Source organism: Rattus norvegicus, chromosome 6 (assembly GCF_021556685.1).
Source record: "Rattus norvegicus strain SHRSP/BbbUtx chromosome 6, alternate assembly SHRSP_T2T, whole genome shotgun sequence".
In the NCBI taxonomy this organism is placed as follows: Eukaryota; Metazoa; Chordata; class Mammalia; order Rodentia; family Muridae; genus Rattus; species Rattus norvegicus.
The window spans coordinates 29,172,294-29,194,092 of record NC_141539.1 but is presented as its reverse complement, the minus strand read 5'-3'; the positions used below and the strand labels follow the sequence as shown (position 1 = coordinate 29,194,092).

The window sequence follows — 21,799 nt, the reverse complement described above, 5'->3', positions numbered from 1 at the left end:
TTTATTTCCGTGATAATGTAAAGACTAAGAGAGACTAAGGAGATGATTCAGTGTGGGGAAGCTCTTGTCATACAACCCTGAGAACCTGAGTTCAGATCTCTAGAACATACATAAGAGTTGGATAAACAGTGCACATCTGCGAGCCTGACGTGGCTATGGTAAAATGGGAGATGCAGACAGGTGAATCCCACAGTCCAGATAGTATGACGTATGTAATAGAAAAACAATAGAGACCTGGCTCAGAACAAGGTAGAAGGCAAAGGCCAAGAGCAGAGCGAGTCTTCTGATTTCAGCAATGCACACAGGGGAATCACATATGCACACACACAACTCAGTCAACACATTGGTGTTACTCATTCTGACTCACAGAGTGAGAGAGGCATAAAGCAGAAAGAAGAAGCCTGACTTTCCAGAGTGGTGGCAACAGTCTTCCCATAGCACCAAGCAGCGACACAAACAAGCAAGACATGAAGCTATCAATAAACATTAAGAGTTTGACTATCGGGACAACAGGACCATGTGAACACTGTGTGCCACACGCTTCCTCTGTGGGACTGTGAGGGATGACCTGGACGGCCCTGACTATTTACCCTGCACAGGCTCTGTGCTGAAGGCTTTACTATTGCAGATCACCTGGTCTAGATGAGTAATTGCTGTTGCCCCTCTTTCACAAACTCGGGAACTGAGGCTGAGCAAACCAGGAGGCTAAGAACTGCAAAGGTTGGTTACATGGTTGACAGGTGGCAGAAATGACATTTGGAGCCAGCCCATCCACACCAGCCAGTAGCCAGGTTTGCTGTAGACCATGTGGCCTCTGTGAACATTAATGGATCAAAAGTACCCTCTGCCCTTCTTCGCACCCATTCTACCTCTCAGCAGATCTCTCTCTCTCTCTCTCTCTCTCTCTCTCTCTCTCTCTCTCTCTCTCTCTCTCTTTCATTTAAATGAGCACTTGGAGGGAGAAATGACTTGTGAATCTTCAGAATGATGTAAGCGCCCACAAACCCATTTTGAAGATTACATTGCATTTTTGAGCCATTCTATACTTGACAAGACAGTCAAATCCATTGTGCCCACAGCCCAGCTGACACTGCCTTATAGACTCCTCCAGGCCCTTCCTTTCTAGGGCACAAGAGTGCCTTCCGGGGACCATAACACTTACCCCTTCCCCCTGATTTACTGCCTCATCTGTTCCAGGCCACTCCCAATGTGCCACTGTTGTCCCTGCTACCTGACAGCTTTGGAGATTTTTCTCAGGCCATAACATCTGAGTATTTCCATCCTCAACCTCTCATAGCCCTGGAATTTCAGCTCCTTTTCATTCAGAAAAATTCTGTTCCATTTATTGGCAGCCTCATGGGCCTTTTTACATTTGGCTCCTGCTCAGCTGCCTTCCTGATCAGGTATTTAAAGATAAGCCCGTCTGCCCCTGACCAGTGACCTGCTCCTTCTTCTTGCTGCTCCGAGTTTCTCTCTTGCAGGCTCAGTATCATTTTATATGTTTGCGGGCTTCCAACTCACTCCATTATTCTTCCCTTCTTATCAATGAAGATAATGGCTGCAGAATGTTCTGAGAAACTACAAAGGGGTATATAAATATTAGTTCTTTCCGCGTTTGTCACTAACAACCTCCTAAGTTGGATTCACTATGATTTCACTGTGGCAAAGCCTTAACTCTCGATGCTAGGAAGGTTCTCGCGTGCATCCTCGGCCTCAAACACGCTAAGCACCAGGGATTGTGCTCTTGACAAGTCTGAGTTCTCTGACATGCACTCATGCCCATCAGAAGCAGATTACCATGCAGGCATCAACACAACCAGTCATATAGGTTTCTTTCCACGACATCTGTAACGAGAAGAACTTAGATGACCTGAGTGAGTAGAACTTTTTGAATGTCACAAGCAGAATCTGAAGGAGTTTCTTTGCATATGAGAAAAAGCACAAGGCTGAATACTAGGTTCAGATCCTAGTTCAGTCTCTAGCAGATGAACAGCCTGGGCAAAAGTAGCCTCTGCCCCTTCCCTCTTCCTATCTTGTTGTCTCTCCTGAGCTGATATGGATTCCAAATTCAGGTATCCCATAAAACCCCAAACAGAGTGCCTGGCTAATAACAGTCCTCCAGTCAAATGGTGTCAGTAATAATATTAAGAATAAATAGAAGACTAGACAGTATTACAAACAGTTGGGATAGTCATAAAACTTTCTAATTCAAAGCAATGTCAAAGATCCAAAAGCTTTTCTTATGGTGCAAAAAGATTAGGGCATAGGGTATCTAGATGCCCTGATTTGCATGCTCTAAGGCAAGGCCGCCTCTTCCCTGCAGCAGCTCGTGGTAGAGTTTCTGTGCTTGTCCTGGTGGCTGTTGTTGAAGTAAAAGGAATGAGAACAGCATGTCGGCCATCAGCAGATGCTGGGAGTCAGCGAGTCTGGAGCACAGGCTCCAATTCCATCAGAAGCAGTAAGATCCCTGGTCATGTGGTAATGTCCCTAGACCTCTGGAGAGTGGTGAACTGATGGCACTACTCCCTTCGAAGAGTTGTTGGTTGGGACATGTGCTAACCCAAAGTTAGGCTTCGTGATCATGTTTAGCTCCTGAAGTTATCAATAACAGAGCCAGGAGACCAACAAGAGGCCCAGTGACATGGCTTCTACTCCAGGGCATTTTCCCTCTATTTCAGAGAAATCAGACTTACAGATCAAGGAGAAGTGGTGCTGCTGATGCTTCCTCCCTACTCCCAAGCATCCTTGGCAATGCAGTACTCTCATCGACTCCAGACTCCCTGTCAGTTCTCAAACATCTTGCCTTTAGATTAAAGAGAAAATGCCAATATCTGTGAGGACTATTGTTGCTTCACAGCCTCTCTCTCTCTCTCTCTCTCTCTCTCTCTCTCTCTCTCTCTCTTTCTCTCTCTCTCTGCACTTAACACTTCTTCAATTTTCATCATATGTACTGAGGCAGGTACTCAATGTATCTCTACAGATAAATATACATATATATATTTTATATTTATGTGAAGGAATTATATATAACCTTATATAATTATATATACCCTTCAATTTGCATCTATGGTGAAACCTTGATATGTCCTATCCTGTGTTTAGACAAAATAACAGGTGCTATCATTACTCATAATGCATTTTTGAATCAAGTCTTAAAATTTATTATAGCTTTTATGCCTGGAGAGTGGCAAGACTTCAGTATGGAAGTTCTTGAAGTACACACAAGGGCCACTGGTTGATTCTAATTTTCCTAGATGATTTAAAGCCTTAATTAGCTCTAGACATTATTTCTTTGGATGGCCTCCTCCTTGGCATTTTGCACTGAGAATGGGTGACGTCAGAAAGTAGCCCACTCTCGAGGGAATGAGGATTCCATTAGAAAATATTTTTTCATCCTGAAAGACACCAGAAGTGAACAGGGGCTAAAAGACAAAGCTTTCCTTTAAAAAGGAATGGGCTGTGAATTGCAAGTTATTGAGGATGGCTTGGCAAGGAGACAAGAATTGAGAATGGAAGCGGGAACGCCGGGTTGCTTTAGCACCCTTGTGTGGCTGTGCACTGGTTACACCACAGCCTGGCTCTGCTCTAGTCTGATGTCTTCAGGGACACGCTGCGCAACTGATTAAATAATGTAGAAAAGAATCCACGGACTTTGTAAATGAGTGTTGCTTCATTGGCTAACGTTTCTTATTTTATTCTTTCTCCATAATATTTGCATTTTAATGGTCTTTTTAGTGGCTTAATTCAGGGCATCACTCACCATCTCAGTTCACCAATTAATTGTGAACCTCAGTCTGGTCAATTACCAGCTTATTGGCTGGCCATCATTTCTCCTAAGCCATTTTTCTTTTGGCCAATGGGGTTCTGAAAAAGGAGGGCCACCGGAGTGAAACTGTGGTGATCTAGGTTCTCAGTGACGAGAGAAACAGCATAGGCACTGGTTATGTGTCTCCCTCCCTTTTGGCCTTTTAGGAAAATCTGTAGCAGGCATGGGTACCTACATCCTAAAGTAAGGGATACTTCCTAAATGTTCCCATATGCTTTATAAACCATTCTGTGCAAGGGAAGAGTAAGGGTGGCATTGAGGCAGCAGGAAGATACAGAGATCTAGAACAAGGATGATGGGCTCGTGGGCTCTTTTTTGTCCCAGTACAAGGAAGGGTGGGCAAGCTTTCTTCTACTATGGACCTATCCAGCTCTCTTTTTATTTTGTATTCGGAGACAGCATTCTGTGAAAATGTCTGGGCTGACCTCAAACTCAGTCTGTAAGCCTGGCAGGCCTTGAATTTGCAACCCTCCTACCTTGGCCTCTAGAGTAGCTAAGATTACATGTGTGAGCCATGAGTCCTATCTTCCAAGCTCTTATGAAGCATGAGGCCACAAGTTCTTACAGAGTTAGGCTAACACGATCTTTCTAGACAGGAACTTATAGTTCTTGGGGTGCACAGAAAAGTACATGGGTATCTATAAAGAAGGATGCTATAAAACAGAAAATGAGTCTTAGGAGGGTTTGAAACATCATATAAAGTATAAAGAGTTTTTCCCAAGCTAAAGAGAGGAAAAAATGAAAATTTTACCCCCAAGAAGAGAAAAGGAAATGCCTTCACATGCCACAGAAGGGGGATGAACTGGGTGTTGTCATGGACTGAATCCTCTTGCCCTAACTCATCAATTTAAGCCCCACTTCTCCATGTAAGGATATGTGGAGATAAGACCATCAGAGTCGTAATTAAGATGAAGTGAGTGCATCATCAGTGTCTCCATAAGAAGACATGCCAATGACATTTGTGGGAGGAGAAAAAGGCATGTAAGGACACCATGTTAAGGCAGGCATCTGCAAAACAAGGACAGAGGCGTGAGGAGAAATAAACCCTGCAGCAAAATTAATCTTGGACTCTCAGCACTGAGAGGTATAAGAAAATAAGTATCTGTTACTTACACCAGCCATTCTGTCCCATTTTATTATGCTAGCTCTGCCAAGCTAAAGTACATGTTCTCTGGGGAGCATACTTGTTTACCCCAAGCTATCCTGTGAAGAATAAAAACCAGATGCAGGCATCAATGTATGACTATTGTTACGTCATGCAAATAGGTTTGTGTGAGTCCTATGTCAATGCATAGAGAGCAGCCCATAAATAATTAATAGTAGCTATGTCTAGAAAAAAGGAAGAGGAGCTAGAGGATGTTCTGGACAAAGGGAAACTTACGTATAAATAGGCATAACAGAGAACTAGTGACCTTTATGGTTAGGAGGGTTGGAGAAAGAGCTGCCATTGTGAGGACATGAGTTCAATACAGAATCCATGTGAGTGAAGCTTCGCATGGTGGCAGGAAGGGCGATCCAGGCACTGCGAAGGCAGAGACAGGTGGATGGCTGGAGTTCAGTGTCAGCCAGCCTAACCTACTTGCTAAATTCTAGCCCATGGATTCTTTGCCTTAAAAATAAAATAAAAATAAAAATTTAAAAAGATAGACAAGGCCTGAGGAAGACCATTCAAGGTTGCCTAGTCAGGTGTGTAAATTTGTACCCAAGAGAAATGGAGAAGGGAAGGAGACAAGATAGGCCTAAAGGAAGGTTAGAAACTTAGGGGAAAATAAAACTGAAGAATGGGAAAGAGGGAGACAAGGCTAGGAAAGGCAAGAAAGGAAAAGAGGAGAGGAGCAGAGGAAGGAAGAAAACAAGGAACCCACTGTCTACATTGTGGGTTCTCCAGCACACAGTCTCGGGGAATTCTTTCCCATCACCTTCCAGGACAGAGGCACACATTTCTCACTGGCCGGAGGACTGCATGCAAACATAAGGTAGTTTTCTCCACAGGGCTATCTCTGTTCTTCCCACCCGATCTTAGGTTTAGAGAGAGGGATAGGCCACACATCTGACCAAAAGAGGAAAGCATTTCTTTGAAACTGATCAAATGCAATTAAAGCAGAGTATCCAACCCATGCACCTCTGATTAACCTTAATCTAAAGAGAAATGATTGGTGATTAAGAATTAGATGAGGTGACTAATTATGTCAAGAATCTGCTTTCGAAGAAATCTCTTTCAGCACCAGAGAGAATGCTGATAAAAACAATCATGGCTGTAATGGTCCCTTTTAAGGAGAATAATTAACCTGTAATAACAATTTTGGCCCTGACTTAAGCCCTGTAAAATAATCCTTTTTCATTAACTTCCAGTTCAATTAGCATCAATAATGAGCGCTCATTTAGACGCAACCACAGCCCCAAGCTCCCTGATGGCTGTGGTTACTCAGCTTCCAGCAGACAGGCTATCGGGATCTTCTGCCCAAGGAGCTGAACATCTGGGCACTCCCATTGCAGGGGTATGAAAGATTTGATCCTCTGAAAGTAACATGTTACAGGGGCTGGTGAAATGGCTCGGCAAGTAAAGGCGCTTGCCATCTAGTGATCTAATCCTGATGAGCCAAGTTCAATTCCCAGAACCCAGGAAAGAATGGAAACATCAACTCCACAAAGTTGTCCTGACCTATGGGTGCACATGCACACTTGTGCACACACACATGCATGTGTGTGCACGCGCTCGTGCGCGCGCGCGCACACACACACACACACACACACACACACACACACACACACACACAGAGGAGAGGTTGACACTGATGTTTCTAATGAAGAAGAGAGAACGAACGGCAGGGAGAAGCCGCCTCTACCATCTCATGGTCAGTTACTCAAAACACTTCATAACCAAAAGTCTGTGTACCAGAAGGACAAAGACATTTCTTCTATTTGCAGTTCAGTCAAATTTATAATTCAGATTCTTACTATGAACATTTTAAATGAAAAGGGAGCCCCAAGAAGGTATGAGCCAGAAGGGACCAGAGCCCTGTATAAAACCTTTTGTCCTTTTTTGCCAACACAGCCTTTACTGGATGTACTTCAAGAGAGATGCTCTAAGACTGAGAGGTTTAAGCCAATGGATTTTCGGTTTGTTAGAATTGCAAATTCCTAGGCCTCACCCCAGGTCTACTGAAACAGGAGCTCTGGGGATGGAGCCCAGCCAGGTCTCATTTTAACAAGTCTTCTTGGCAATTCTGGTGCATGATAGTATTTGAATCTGAAGGAATTCTGTTATTTCTCCTAAGAACTGATTTTGTCACTCTTCTGTAAGGCAGACCTAACAAAGGAGCCACCAGTGGAAAGACACTGAGCGGGGGATGCTTTCCTCTTGCTTAAAAAGGAACACAGTAATACCAATTTCTCCTTTTTAGCCTCTGCAAGTAGCCATTAGGGAAGGTGACCAGAGTTTCTGTAGTCATCTGTAGCCCTGAGGGAGTCACCACCCCTGAGGAAGTGGGAAGATACATGACTCTGGATACTTGGTCTTGTCATGTGCTACTGAATAAAGCCACATGACCTCCAACCTCAGAGCTGAAATGCCTGCTTATTACACAGCTGCTTTCAACTGGATCTGTTACATGCCACCCAACACTCTATAATAGATAGTGCACTAGAAGTGATGACCATAAAATCAACGTCTAGGATAGGTTTAGTCAAGTGTTGTCACGACTGCTCCATGTGTAGTAGTTCAACTCCCCTTCACAGCTGGCCTTGCTTCCTCATTAACCTAAACCACTACTATTAGCAACATCTGTAGAGCTGAACTGAACTGAGTATGTTGAAGACCCAGGGCCAGACAGTCCTTGACTTGTCCAGATTAGAAAGCCTTGGAAAACATGAGAGATTTTCACTGTGGGTAAGCCAACTCATTCTTTATTCGCCTACTAGAGAAGATGATGAATGTCAAGAGAACAGTCTTCATGGGGTGTAACCTGAGGGGTGTCAGTGAAACAGACTGCCTATCAGGGAGTCCTGGACACATAAGAGTTATAGAAAATGCAACAGACGATAGTGGACCATGGCAGAAAGGCAGGGACACAGTGAGCCACACTTGCCTTTTAGACCAAGAATCTACTAACCTCCGTGTAAGGTTGTTTCTTGTCCTTTTTCTTGCTGAATTTTTTTCTCCTTGGCCTTAGTATCAACATAGGCAAAACTAAAAATCACACTTTTATTTTCACTTGAAGGAGATTTCAAAATACCCATCTGAAGATAATTTTTTCTAGCACCTACTGTGATGCCTTGAATGCTGTACGTATTTTGTCCAATGTCATTCTGCAATCAAAATGAAAACTGGGAGCGGGAGCCATTTGAGTGGAGTGTACGGCCTCATGCCCTCAACAGGACTCACAGAAGGTCAACAAAGAGGTCACAGAACATGGTGAAAAATGAAAGACTGGGCGCTCACCGCCTCATGCTCCACCCACTTCAAGACAGAGAAATGTTAAGAGAAGAAGGGCCACGTTGCTTAGAAAGAAGTGACAGGAAGCAAATAGATGCCAAAGGGGCAGAGGAGCAAAAGAAATGGGGGACTGTGGGAAAGGAGACAACCTGGACAAGCTCCTCAGCCCCTCAGAGCCTCATAAGTGAGACAGATAAAATTGCCTAACTCACTGCAGCTATGAGAGTTATACAAAAATGCCTGTAGAGAGCCTGGTGTACCACAGATGTTCAGGTAATATCAATGCCTCTTCAGCCTCTGCTAACGTTATCTAACATAAAGCATCTTACTCCGAGACGCTCTGGGTGCTGTTTTACGGTGTCTAGGTAAATACAGCAGTGCCTTCCTTTTGAAGGGGGAGGGGAGGACAGAAGGGAAGGCGATTCAACTTCCGAGTCCTACACTCTCCACCTCTGTGAACCTTCATCCCGCCACAGCAGAAGCTTGGTGCCCTGGAAGGAGAGCTGGCCTGCAGCACATCCTCTACCAGGTTTGGAAGCCCTACTTCCTGTAATCACGTTATCTCCCAAGCAGCTCCTCTCTTGTTGGGAATCGGCTCTTTACTTAAGAAAAGCTGCAAATCAAACAACAGGGCTATCCAGGGAACTGAGGATTTAGCTCTTTAAACATTTCTTCCTATAAATATAAATGGTTGCTTTTCTCCAGAGGAAGGCCCAGCCCTTCTGATCTACACAGCACTGGTGAGGAGGCTAAGGAGATCTTCCTGTCTTCTGGTGAACGTTGCTGATCACCTAATCCCTTCTCTGCCAATCCTATGATCTGACAGAAATAGAGGTTATTGTGTCCCTCGGTTTACAAAGAAGGGAAGACAGCGTGGATCAGAGGGAAGAACAGAGAACTCACCAGGGAGACACAGAGGAGGGGGAAGAAAGAATTGCTTTTAATGCAGTTGCATAATCCATAATTCAGTAAGCTTTTCATTTCTCTTATCTTCTAAAAAACACAAAATTAAGTTCTAAGTAAAGTGCATAATTTATGAGAAGTCTCTGTGTTGATGACTCGCGAATCCCCAGGCCTCGCTGACTTCTGACGCTTCCCACAGCCGGTCTCACATCTCACATCCTCTGTGAAATGTGCTGCCTGGAGCCAGGCTACGGGCTCACCTCTCCACTAGCAATGGATGAGCTCAACTCATTTTCCAAATTTCTTTCCTGCTGAGACTCGCCTTTCCATTGTCATTCTCATCTTGGTGGCAAAAAAATTCTAGAAGCACTTGGATTCTTCCTCTTCTGCCTCTAGTACCATGGTTGATAAAGGGTTGTTGAGGTTTGGTCTATTGCTGTATATTGTAATGCTCAATTCTATATCTGAAGGTTTGGCCTAGGAGTGACTTCTCATGTTTACAAGCTTTGGTTCCTTGATTCGAAACAATTGGCTAAATAAAATTGGCTACAGCCAGTTACTGGAGAGATTAGAGGTAGGTGAATAAGGAATGACCTCAGTGGAGTGGGGGTGGATATGAAGGGCGAGGATCCATGAGACCCTGGCCAGGAGAAGTGGCAAGCATCTGGAGTATACTATGGGGAGGTAGCCAGGCCCATAGTTAGAAGAGTACATTAATGGTGACCCCCAGCAATTGTCAACACCAAACAAAATACCACAGTTTGAGTCTCTGTTTGTAAGCTACGGGGGTGGGAGGAAGATAAGCTTAAATTGTTCCTACTACAGAGGCTTCCTTCATAGACACACTTTCTCTCTTACCCCATTTTAATCTACTCCTGTAAAAGTCTTCGCACTTCAACCCCAGCCTCCTGAGCCTAGTGTGCCCACACAATCTGAACCACAGACTACATTACCAGCTCCATCTTCCTAAAACACTACTCACATCAGCTCACTAAAGACTGCCTATTTCCTGCTATGAGATTCAATGCTCCCTGCTTGATCCACAAGGTCCTGACCTCATCTTGTGCATCTAAAGTATTTAAAACAAAACTTCTTCTGCCCTCACAGAGGATGCAGGAGAGCATGGAGCTCATTGCAATACTCAAGCAGGATGATGTGAGGCACTCAACCTGGATTGACAGCCTCTGCCTACATCCCCACACCCATATATGTGCACACACACACACACATGCACACGCACATGTACTCGCACTCACACACACATACATTACGTTCCGCACTCCATACCCCCCAAGATGAACCCTATCACCCCAACCATTCAAACTCTACTCATCTTCCTGGAACCAAGACTCAGCTTCCTGCAAAAGCCCTTCTCCCCACATACTGTTCTTTGCCCTGGGACACATAGCCCTAAGTCTACTCTACAAAAGTCACTTAAAAGTAAATTGAGTTACTTTTAATTAAAGCAGGTATGTGATGTTCATGATGTTTTGAATTCACAGTGCAGTCTTTTTGGATTTTCCCAACAGACTTTCCAATACCCCTACAGTTCACTAGGACTCAGAGAACCTAAAGGAAGATCATGAAGCTGATGTCAGTGTAGAGGATTGAACTTCCAACTTCCGATGCCAACTCCCATGTTCTATATGAGACCCTAAGTTCTTCAAAGCTGGGGGCACATTTTGTTTTTACCATTTACAACTTGTGATTTGAGTGCAAAATCTCTCCCGTGGGCTTATGCATTGAACACTTACTCTTCCAGCTCCTGGTACTGTTTGTGGATGTGTTAGAAATTTTAAGGGTACTTAGAAAATAGGTCATTCAATCCATACTGTTGAAGGTGGTAATTGTTTGTATTGCTGAGGGTTCTTCAGAAAACAAAACCATAAAGGAGGAGAAAGAGGAGGAGGAGGAGGAAGGAGAAAGGAAGAAGGAGAAGGAGAAGGAGAAGAAGGAGACGAAGGAGAAGAAGGAGGAGGAAGGAGGAAAGAGGAAGGAGGAAGGAAGGAAGAGGAAGAAGAAAAGAAGAAGAAGAAGAAGAAGAAGAAGAAGAAGAAGAAGAAGAAGAAGAAGAAGAAGAAGAAGAAGAAGAAGAAGAAGAGGAGGAGGAGGAGGAGGAGGAGGAGGAGGAGGAGGAAGAGGAGGAGGAGGAAGAAGAAGAAGAAGATGGTGATGATGATGATGATGATGATGATGATATATTACAGAGGGGAATTTCATGAGATCGGCTGACAAGATGGGGCCTAGGTAATCCAACAGTGGCTATCGATATAAGGAGAGATGGGGGGACTCAGTTGCTGGTTGATTTGACCTGCAAAGCTGATCCACACCATCCCCAAGCCAGCACTGAAAGCCTGGGCGATTCCTAGAGAGACGCCAGACTTCGGTCCAAAGAAGCTGAGTCTTCATTGTCAGCAAACGACGGTGGCAGCAGTAACGGTGGGCAGACACGAGTACCAGCAAGAAGCAAAGCAGGCAGGTAAACACAGCCATTTCCTGGACCCTCAGGAAATGGCTTAGGTCCCACCCACACCCCTCAGGCAATCCTTCCTAGAATGCCCTCACTCATAGGTCCACCCATAGGCCTGTCTCTCAGCTGATTCCAGATGCTATCTAGTTACCAATCAAGGCACCTAGCCTTCCTTCACATTAGCATCTGGTCTGCCTTCTTTCTCTTCCTTTTAGTTTCCTCTTCCCCTTCTGTCCTTCCCTCCCTCCTTCCCTTCTCTCCCTCTTAGCCTCTCACTTTCTGTCTCTGTTTTTCTCTCTCCCCTCCTCTCTTTCTCTGTTGTGTGTCTCTCTGTCTCTGTCTCTGTCTCTATCTCTCTCCATGTCTCCCTCTCTGCTCTCCTCCACTGCTGTTTCTCCTCCACTGCTCTCTCACTCTCTCTGCTTCTCACCAATCAAAAGATGAGCAGCTGTGATCTGAAAGTTCAGAAAGCTTGAGCTTTTAGCTTAATTTTCTCTGGTATCTGGTCCAGTGACAATAAAACTGACTAACACAGAACTTTACAAATCTCTCAGCATCAGGTTGAAGAGATGGCTCAGCAGTGAAGAGCATTTACAGAGTTAAGTCCCCTTGCGGAGGACTGAGTTTCTCTTCCCAACACCCACATGGTGGCTCGAAACCTTCCGTAACTACAGCTTGCTCTTTGGACCTCCACAGACACTACACACATGTGATGCATACATATATGTAGACAAAACACAGGCACGCACACAATAAAAAATATTTTTTTAATAAAAAGATGACAATGTTCTTAACATCCACAAGTCTTAATGGTTATTTGTTAAACAGAGAATTGGAGCTAAGGAAGGGGTCAATGAGCCATTAAGATGTAAGTGAGGAAATTTGTCAGACACACACTGGGTTCACTGGGGCATGGGTTGTTCAAGCAGCCTTTTGCACACACCATGTTTGCATCCATCTTCCGTTCGCTATTCTTTCTGTCATCGATTTAGCAAATACTGAATGCCTCTAGGATCTATCACACAGAGATGGATAAATCAGATGCTTCCTGACCCTCAGTTCTGACAGTAATAGAAAGAAACCTTATCCCTATAAGGAAGAAGACACTTAAGTTTATGTATATACATAGGTATATGGTTATTTATTGACCAGCCAGTAATTGATTGATCAATTTCCTCGGTCCACATGCCCAGTGTCTGACAAGCAAATATGAGAATAGAAAATCAGAACGTAACAGCTTGAGTCGATTTACTGTACATCCAGAAAAGACTCTCCTGTTGGGGAGATATGTTTTTAAATATCTTCCCTCCTGCCACAGTCTGTGAGGTATAGTAGAAGTAAAGATTGCTTATCATAAATTATTATTTACCAATTACATGAGAATCAGAGGAGGATCTCATTTCTCCTCACCGATCTGTGAAAGTCTGATTCTACATCTGATAAGGGAACAGTATCTTACCAGCGATGTTATTGCATCTGTCCAGGGACGGTTAGAATCACAGGATACTGATATGAAGTGGAAAGAGATTAGAACTAACTTATTTGATAAGACACAAACCAAGACTCAGGACACTTACACGACTTTCCCAGGTTCAAACAGGACAGCAGGGCATAACCTCCAAGAAAAGTCCAATTCCAAAATTCCTAGTACAGAACACGGCCCTCTCCTTCCAAACTGCTGCCAGGCAGAGGACATTGCCTCTGACTTTACAATTAATTACTGAGGTATGGAGCATTTTCTGCTATGAAGGTGAAGGACTATCTTAAGAGCTAAGAAATGCTCGTCACAATTTCAGCCCTTTTGATGTGAATGAAGCATGACCTGCTATTTTCATGCAGAATCCTGAAGTGACAGACAATGTAACAGAGGTGATTTTCTAACAAATTTTAACTATTTGAAAGAAAAGATGTCTTGGAGGTGTCTCCTATTTCGTTTCTATGAGGTAAACTCTAACTGCAGAGATGAATAGATCCTGGTAGATTATAAAGAAAGGGAGCCACAGAACAAGGATACCCTTCTATTAACAACAGTTGGAAGATAGACACACAGTAACATGTTTGGTGCTTTAAGTACCAAGTGTGGAACAAGACCCTAAGAATTATCTTACCCTTTCTAAAAATGCTACACTATGTGGCAAGTGTTGAGATGATCTGCGTGTGTTAATTGATGTTCCCAAGGGCAAGAGACGCCGGGATCTTGTCTTACTAGATTGAGAACTTCTCCACAGTGGACTCTAGAGCTGGGTACCCAGACCAGAACTAACCACAGATTCTTTTTAAATACAAAGTAACCCTGTCTCCTTTCAGAAGTACATGGATTAAGACACACTTACAATTTCTTAAGGAAAAAAAAAAGCCCGGCTCAGACTGAAGCTGCTGCTTTTGATGCCAATCAAACAGCAGGCTGAGTAGAGCATTCCAGTCAGGGCTCAAGACTTAGAGTTCTGTCAGAATGTATGCAGTTGGAGCAAGATTACTCTCCCTCTGTTTTAGCAACCAAACGTCTTTAGTAAAATGAGGATAAATAATACAAGTAAACACACACCTTAAAGTACTTTGTATTGAATCAAGAGAGAGGACATATTGATTATGAGCCTATCTCTGAGAGCCTCCATATCACATCACTCAGATATGAAAAATACAAACACAATTTTGGGGCTGCAAAATACTTTCTTGATGTTATCAACTGTTCTCATTACCTACCAGGAATCATTTACCACTTCTGTTCTGTCCTGATTTCTCATGTTTCTCTCGTTCCCATCTTCTGTTCTCTGTAGTGTAAACATCAGTACTTGTGCTGATCCTTAAAAGGGCTCATGGTTCTCATAGGCTAGCAATTTCATGCAAATGAGGCTTAAGTCAAAATTAGGTTTCTTGCCTAAATATTTAAGAACATAAATAATGTGTGGGTGCCCTAGCTGTCATTTTAAGCTATTTGACATTTATTGTTCTGAGGAAAAGAAAGGTCAGATGTATCAAATCTGCATTTCTTCTTCATGACATTTTTTCCTACCATACTTTTCCAAATTATAGTATCGAGGCTAATACCATGAAAGGGGTTAGGAGAGAAGGAGAAGGAGAGGGTGAACAGGAGGAAAGGGAGGAAAAAGTCTTTCCTCAACACCTTTCTCACCTCACGTTCCCACCATGACATAGGCATGTTTCATACCCTCTGAGCTGTTCTCAATGACTGCATTTGTCTAGCAGAAGTGTGGGTATCAGGAGACTGGAGCATGAAGGGAAGGCAGCACCCATGGCAAGAAGAATATGCATGGATTCATGATCTATTTAGCATGACCTGTGGTCATCCTTCACAGAACAGATGGAAACCGTCGGGCTCCCACCCTTCCTTTCTGCATGGCTCTCTGCGCACTTATCTTCCTCTCTCATGTAAGTCATGCTTTTCACTGACGTTTCCCTGACCATGGTTTGGCACATTTGAACACTGAAGGTCAAAACACGATATGCAGAATAACTGTCTTGAAACATTTTAAGATGTCCTAACGTTGAAGAGAGGACATAACTTGTGAGTAGAACTGTAGGACAGGTAATAGCAATGACCTTGAGATTCTATGTGTAGCGGAAACAGGCTGAGTTCAAGTACTCCAGTCTATGCTTACTGTGACCCTGAGCCCTAGTTTAAGTTGGAAAACAGAAGCGATATTAAAGCCAACCTTAAATGTGAGAGTAAGGATTAAATTAAGAGATCTGTCTAGCTGTTATGCTTAATATTAAGTGACAAGGGCGTAGGATTTTGTTTTGGGACACACCTTCCCAGCTACTCTGAGCAGCAATCGTAGAGGAAGGAACTCATTTTGATGGAAGACTCCAGGAACAAATGGATCCAGATGAAATAGTACCCAAAAGCTCTGTGAAAAACCCTGTACTCAGGAGGCTGGGTCAGAAGGAACTCACGCTTGAAGCTAACACAAGCACCTTGAGGAGAAAATGCACCCCCCACCCCTGAAAAAGAACAAACAAACAAACAGAGTATCTGGACACATATATGTTATGTGTATGGAGTTCCATGATGAAATCTATTACTTTATATGTTAACAAAAAGAAATTCTACAGTATCTGGGCTCAATGATTTTGCTGCAGAATTATCATTTTTCTGACTGACACCCAACTGTCTGTCCTTTCCTTATAGTTTTCGTCCTCCTGATTTTAACACAAGGAGTTTCGTTTGCCTCTAACCCAGCTCTGCTTCATTCTGACCACTATTCAACATCACTGACACACACACACACACCCATTCTCTTTCCTTATTTTTTCCTTCTGCAGATGGGCTCCAAGAATAAATGAATGACTTTGTCAGCATCTTTCTCTTCTAGGTCTTTAGGACACTGTAAACTTCTTCCTACTCTAGAGTGCACTGGCAGACCCACCAGACACAAAACACAGCCTTTCTGTTGCTTCTGAAACATGTGATTCCACGGTACCCCTTGATAAGGAAGCTTCTCTGCCTTTCTTAATAAATGTTCTTGCCAGTGGCACCAGCAGTTCTGTCCCACTGTGTGATCGTGAGCTTTGCTCAAACTAAAAATGTTACCCCTCCTTTGTCCTCCTCCTTCCTCTTCCTCCTCCTTCTGGAAAACCCATTTCCTTTCAATAATTAAACTGTCAAGATCAAATAAATAACTCCTATATCTATGTGAACCTTGAGTTCTCTCCTCTCTCAATTCTGTCCCACACAGCCATGTGCATATCAGGAAATCTCATCTTCGACAGATGTCCCTACTAATTGTAATCATGCCAACCACTGCACCCTCAAAGCACATCCTCTTTCTGACCACCTTCTTCATCACCAATACCGCAGATTTCAAGGAAGCCATATGAAGATCGTTGACTTGAATTCCTTCCTCCTGTTTCTCATGTAGTGAGCGTGTCAGACCCATCTGTGATGCCTTCACTTCTGAGTACAACAGACTCTCGGGGCTCCAACCTAGCACCAGCTCTCCCTGGGATTGGAGACTCGCTATGAAAATATGTTTCCCGAGGAATCTTCAGCTTGCACTCAACATGCTCTTTCCCGATTCCAGACCTAAATACCTTCTTTTCTCTTTTCCCCCACAATAAGTGTAAATGATACTTAATAAGCCATCTTCATATAATTCACAATACTTGTCCAGTACAGTGTCTCAGAACCCCAATATTCCATAGATTTCTGGGCCCCTGAATAGTTCTACTTTCTTAGACACACAGAGAAAGAGAGAGAGAGAGAGAGAGAGAGAGAGAGAGAGAGAGAGAGATTGAGAGATTTTGTCTGCCTGACTCTTTCTTCCTTATCCCTCTTCACCCTTCAGCCAAGCATTTCTCCATTTCTCACCTGGAGATCATATTTTGCTACTGTCCCAAATCAGAAGGTTCATTACCTGACTCTTTCTAAGTAAAACGCCTCATGCCTTCCAAGACTTTTCTCAAATCACCTACTGTTGTGGTTTGCCTTGGAGTTCTCTTTGAATTTGTAAAATAAAGGCAAGAGCGCTAGATTTGGGCAGAGGGAGGAGTCAGGAGCGAGAGGGGGATTAGGTTCAGAGAATAGGGTTAGAGAAGACAGTTGGTGACAGTTGAGCCAGTAGAACCTGAGCAGGGGGGGGAAAGCATGGAACAGTTGAGATAGTTGAGAGAGTGAGAAATGAAGATAGGTGGGAAAGGGACTGGTTAAGCACATGATGGGGAACTGAGAAAAGTTAGAGGAGACAGGAGATGGAGAGAGGGGAGAAGCTAGGAGTCGTTGTGGGAGAAGGAGAAACTAAAGCATGGAAGAGTTGATATAGTTGGGAGAGTGAGTAATGAAAAAAAGTGGGAAAGGGACTGTTTAAAGACACGATGGGGAACTGAGAGAGGATGAGTTGGGAGAAAAGTTAGAGGAGACAGGAGATGGAGAGAGGAGAGAAGCGAGGAGTCGTCGTAGGAGAAGGAGAAGCTGGAGACCTGGCAAATAAAAGGTGCAAGGGATAGATGGTACTGGGCTTTGTATGTTTAAGTGGGCAATTATATCTTACCAATTGGATCTAAGATTATTGTGTTGTGTGTTCTTTTATGTGAGGGTTTGAGTGTAAGAAAGTGTGTGGCTGGGCTGTGTTTCCGCCAAGATATCTAGCAGATATCTGGGGCACTGAGGTGTAGGACCTAGCAGGGTAAAAGACAAACTTTACCGTTTTATTTTTATATTTCAACAACAACAACCTACTCCTGGCATTGTCTTGCTAACTCAACTTCTGTCTCAGTCCCCAAAGAAATCCATCAGTTTCAACAGATACCCTTTGACCTGATTCCTTGCCTTGGAGTAAACTTATTTTTTATAAAATTACAGGGCTATCCTGTCCTGTCTTAAAGGAACAGACTCCTTTCAACTCAACATGCACTAAACAAATCCATCTGTGTTTAGTGAGATGGATTTTTGGTATCTGAAGGTACAGAACAACTCTGTCCTCCATCACCCTGGTGATAGTCAACCCTTTGAGGCCTCCACTAAACCAACCATGAGAACCAGCTTCACCATGCTCTTTGCTTTTGAGAGAAAGATGATGTAATTTGTTGGAGATATTTATCAGTGTGCTCTGTCTGCCTTTCTCCTTAATTCATTTGTGAAATCGTCCTGGGAAGAAGAGATCTTTCTTTATTCAACTCGGTAATTGCTCAGTTAAACTGACCTAATAAATAAGTATTTTCTCAGGGAATATTCCAAAATCTATAGGCCTCCCTAAAATCTAGAGAAGGATACAAGAGAAAGTAATTGCTCCTTAAAACTGTGCAGGGGTCCCATGAACCCTTTGACTGAATGTTATTAATTCCTGCATTCATGGATGAGATATTACAGTGTAAGCAAAAAACAACTGAAAGAGAATGGGGTCGGTGAGAAGAGAGGGGGAAGTCAGGGCAAGCACAAGGAAGGACAGAAGGAAGGAAGGGAGGGAGGGAGGGAGGGAGGGAGAGAGGAAGGGAGGGACCATACCAGAGAACTATAGGCTGACCACTTTCTACCACAGATCATACAAAGTTTGTGTGGTGATTTGAATGAAAATAGCCCCCATCAGTTCATAGGGAATGGCATTATTTGAAGGATTAGGGGCTGTGGGTCCTATTGGAGTGGGTATGGCCTTGTTGAAGGAAGTGTGCTAGTGGGGGTGGGCTTTGAGTTTTCAGAAGCTCAAGCCAGGCACAGTCTGCTGTCTGTGGATCCAGATGTAGAACTCTCAGCTAATTCGCCAACACCATGTCTGCCTGTGTGCCACCATGCTCCCCAACATGATGATAATGGACTAAACCACTGAACCTGTAGGCCAACCCCTGACAAATAATTTCCTTGTAAGAGTTACCATGGTCATGCTGACTTTTCACAGAAACCCTAACTAAGACCATTAGGAATGGCTGGGGTAATCAATGGCCATCATACATTATCTCACCTCACCTGGGGCTCTTGTTAAAGACTTTCAAATGTGGATCTGAACTAACCATAAAACAGAGGCTTAAGGAAACTCCCTTAGAAAGGCTTGCTGATAATCTTTGCTAGGGTTTAGATTGATAGGCAAGAAAATAAACTGTCAAAAAAATTTTCACCAGTCTCTAAAGTGAAGACAGAAAAATCCCAACACTCAACAATGTAATATTCATAAATATAAGATATTTAATGACTGAAAATACAACCTACAACCAAAGGAAAGAAGATCAATATGAAGTGACATAGAAATGTAGATTGGATCTAATTAAGAGAAGGAACTTGAGGACTGGAGAGATGGCACAGTGGTTAAGAGCACTGACTGCTCAGGTCCTGAGTTCAAATCCCAGCAACCACATGGTGGCTCACAACCATCTGTAATGAGATCTGATGCCCTTTTCTGGTGTGTCTGAAGACAGCTACAGTGCACTTATGTAGAATAAACAAATAAATAAATCTTTTAAAAAAGAGAGAAGGAACTTGAAAATAGCTATGATAAATATTTTCAAGGATGTAGAGCAAAACATAGGCATAATGAGGGAAGAAATAAAAATGAAGCATCTAGAGCCATAAATAATAATGTATCTCAGAATAGATTGATTTAATCAGCTGATCACATACTCCCAAACATACAGGGGATGAGCTTTAAGGCTTGCAGTAAAAGCTACCCAAACAAGAGAGAGAGAAGACTGGGAAAATAATTTCGGGATTTTTGTGAAATGCAGCAGCATGTTATACATAATTATAATTTGATTCCTAAAAGATAGTAACAGGAAAAATAGAAAAGTTCCAAATGTGAGCTTGGAATTGCATTTCACACTTACAATCCCAGCTGCTCAGGAGGCTGAGGCAGGAGAATCACAAACCCAAAGCCTGGCTTGGAATACAAAGCAAGCTCAAGGTAATTTAATAACTCCTAGACCCTCTCTCAACCCCAATAGTAGATAATAGTAATAGTAGATAGGGGTCTGGGGATAGAGCTTAGAATAGAATGCTTGCTCAGAGACCCTAGACTCCATCCCCAGGATTAACAAGAGAAAAAAATTGATTTATTTCCCAATGTAATGAAATATCTAATCTCCAGATCCAAGACCCTCAATAAAAGCATCAAGCCACATTATTTATTAACTAAATTTCTGAAATACCATAAAATGAAATCCTAAGGGAACCAGAGAATGCAGGAGACAGACCAGAAAACACAGGTTAAGAGAGTCTCCGAGTCTCATCAGAAACTATGTACAAAGAATAACAATGGAGTAGCAACCGCTGAAGTGTCCTTGGCCCAGGCACATTCAGTGAAGATATCATCAGAAATGAAAGAACATCAAAGACACTCAGAAAACAAAAGCCAAGAAGATTTAAACGAGGACTAACACAACATTAAATATTAAAGGCAGAAGGAAAATATTGTAGATGGAAGCTTTCAGCAAAGCAGTATGTAGCCGAAGTGGCACAAACCCACTAAACTCTATTTATCCTGAGTTTTACAACCAAAAACTGCAGGGCAGCATGGAAACAGCAACTGGTGGGGGGTCGGCAACGTAAATAAAGCAGTGAACACTGAAGAAGAGAGCAAAGTTCTACCTCGGAGGAGGTAAGTCTTCTTTTCGTCTCTTCTCCTTGTGTCTGTGATCCAAATGCAGGCTTCTGTGATAGCATGGAGTTAAGACACTCAGAGAAACCCTTCTTCCTGTCTTGGAGACTGATAAAGAGTGTGAAAAGAAACCTCCATTTCTTGGTGCGTGCGTGCGTACGTGCGTGCATGCGTGCCTGCATAGCAGAGAAGTCCAAAGTTAAGATGGCAACAGAAGTAAGCCAGAGGGCCCTCCTTGCCAAGGATCCTGGACAGAGAATCCCTGTAGTCTCTCTTCAAAGGCCAAAGGCAACCTTCTCTGCAGTTAAAATCAGTCAAGGCTCCGCCTTTAAGGGAAATTCTTGATTGTTCTAGAAAATGTGCTAATTCTGAGTGGACTGGCCTCTGGCTTCATTTTTCTCTGAATAGCAACTCTATTGACAGACTCAAAGAAAAGTCTTTTAGGATGCCTGGGGTTCTAACACACCCAAGTCTCAGACCAAATAACACATTTTGAATCTCTGGCATACACTGAGGCCTGGTGGTGATACAACCACTTTGAAAACAAGTTGGCATATCCATTTTTATGAAGTTGAACATATATTTACCCATGCTCCAGCAACTCTATAATGGACAGAAAAGAACTGACAACATAGAGCCACAAAATCACTTGTACAGAAAAGATTCTTTCCAGATGTATTCAGGAAAGCTCCAGACAGGGTATGGCCAGTAAGTGATGATTAGAATAAGCCTACCACTGTATGCTTATACAGTGGAATACTATTCAGTAATAAAAAAGAAACAAGACACTAATACATAGAAATACATGTAATATTAAAATAAAGCGAGAAATGATGAACTCCACAGAGATAGGCTGTGTGGTCCATCTATAGGAACCTCTAGAATACACTAAACTACTGATACAGTCCAATCAGGAATGAAAACAAAGATGGTGGTGGTTCCTGGACCGTTGTCCAGAGCTCAGAGGACTTTGGGAGATCCATGGAGGCTCTAAGAGTAATGGAGTGTGGGAAAAGGAGTCTGTAAATCCCACAATAGCTCCAGAACAACTAAGGAGAGAAAGAAATCAGAAATCAAATCACAAAGTTTTTGGAGCAGAAAGTATGGGAGACCCTTTGCAAAAGCAG

General features: G+C 43.1%; 1 protein-coding gene and 1 long non-coding RNA gene across 6 annotated transcripts in view; both read right to left on the bottom strand.

Moving 5' to 3' along the window:
• Window positions 1–17,192, bottom strand: part of LOC108351183 (uncharacterized) — a 98,678-nt gene extending 81,486 nt beyond the window's left edge. For 2 of the 5 annotated variants that reach the window (XR_015622851.1, XR_015622853.1), the window contains exons 1-2: window positions 17,010–17,181; window positions 2,694–2,803 (exon numbers count right to left, since the gene is read on the bottom strand). This is a non-coding gene — a long non-coding RNA (uncharacterized LOC108351183). Of the gene's footprint in view, window positions 1–2,693; window positions 2,804–17,009 lie in introns of all 5 variants that reach the window. The other 3 variants (XR_015622852.1, XR_015622854.1, XR_015622856.1) reach the window with 3 other exon arrangements.
• Alk (ALK receptor tyrosine kinase) overlaps window positions 1–21,799 on the bottom strand; it is a 719,717-nt gene that overhangs the window by 684,562 nt on the left and 13,356 nt on the right. The gene's annotated exons all lie outside the window — the stretch shown is intronic.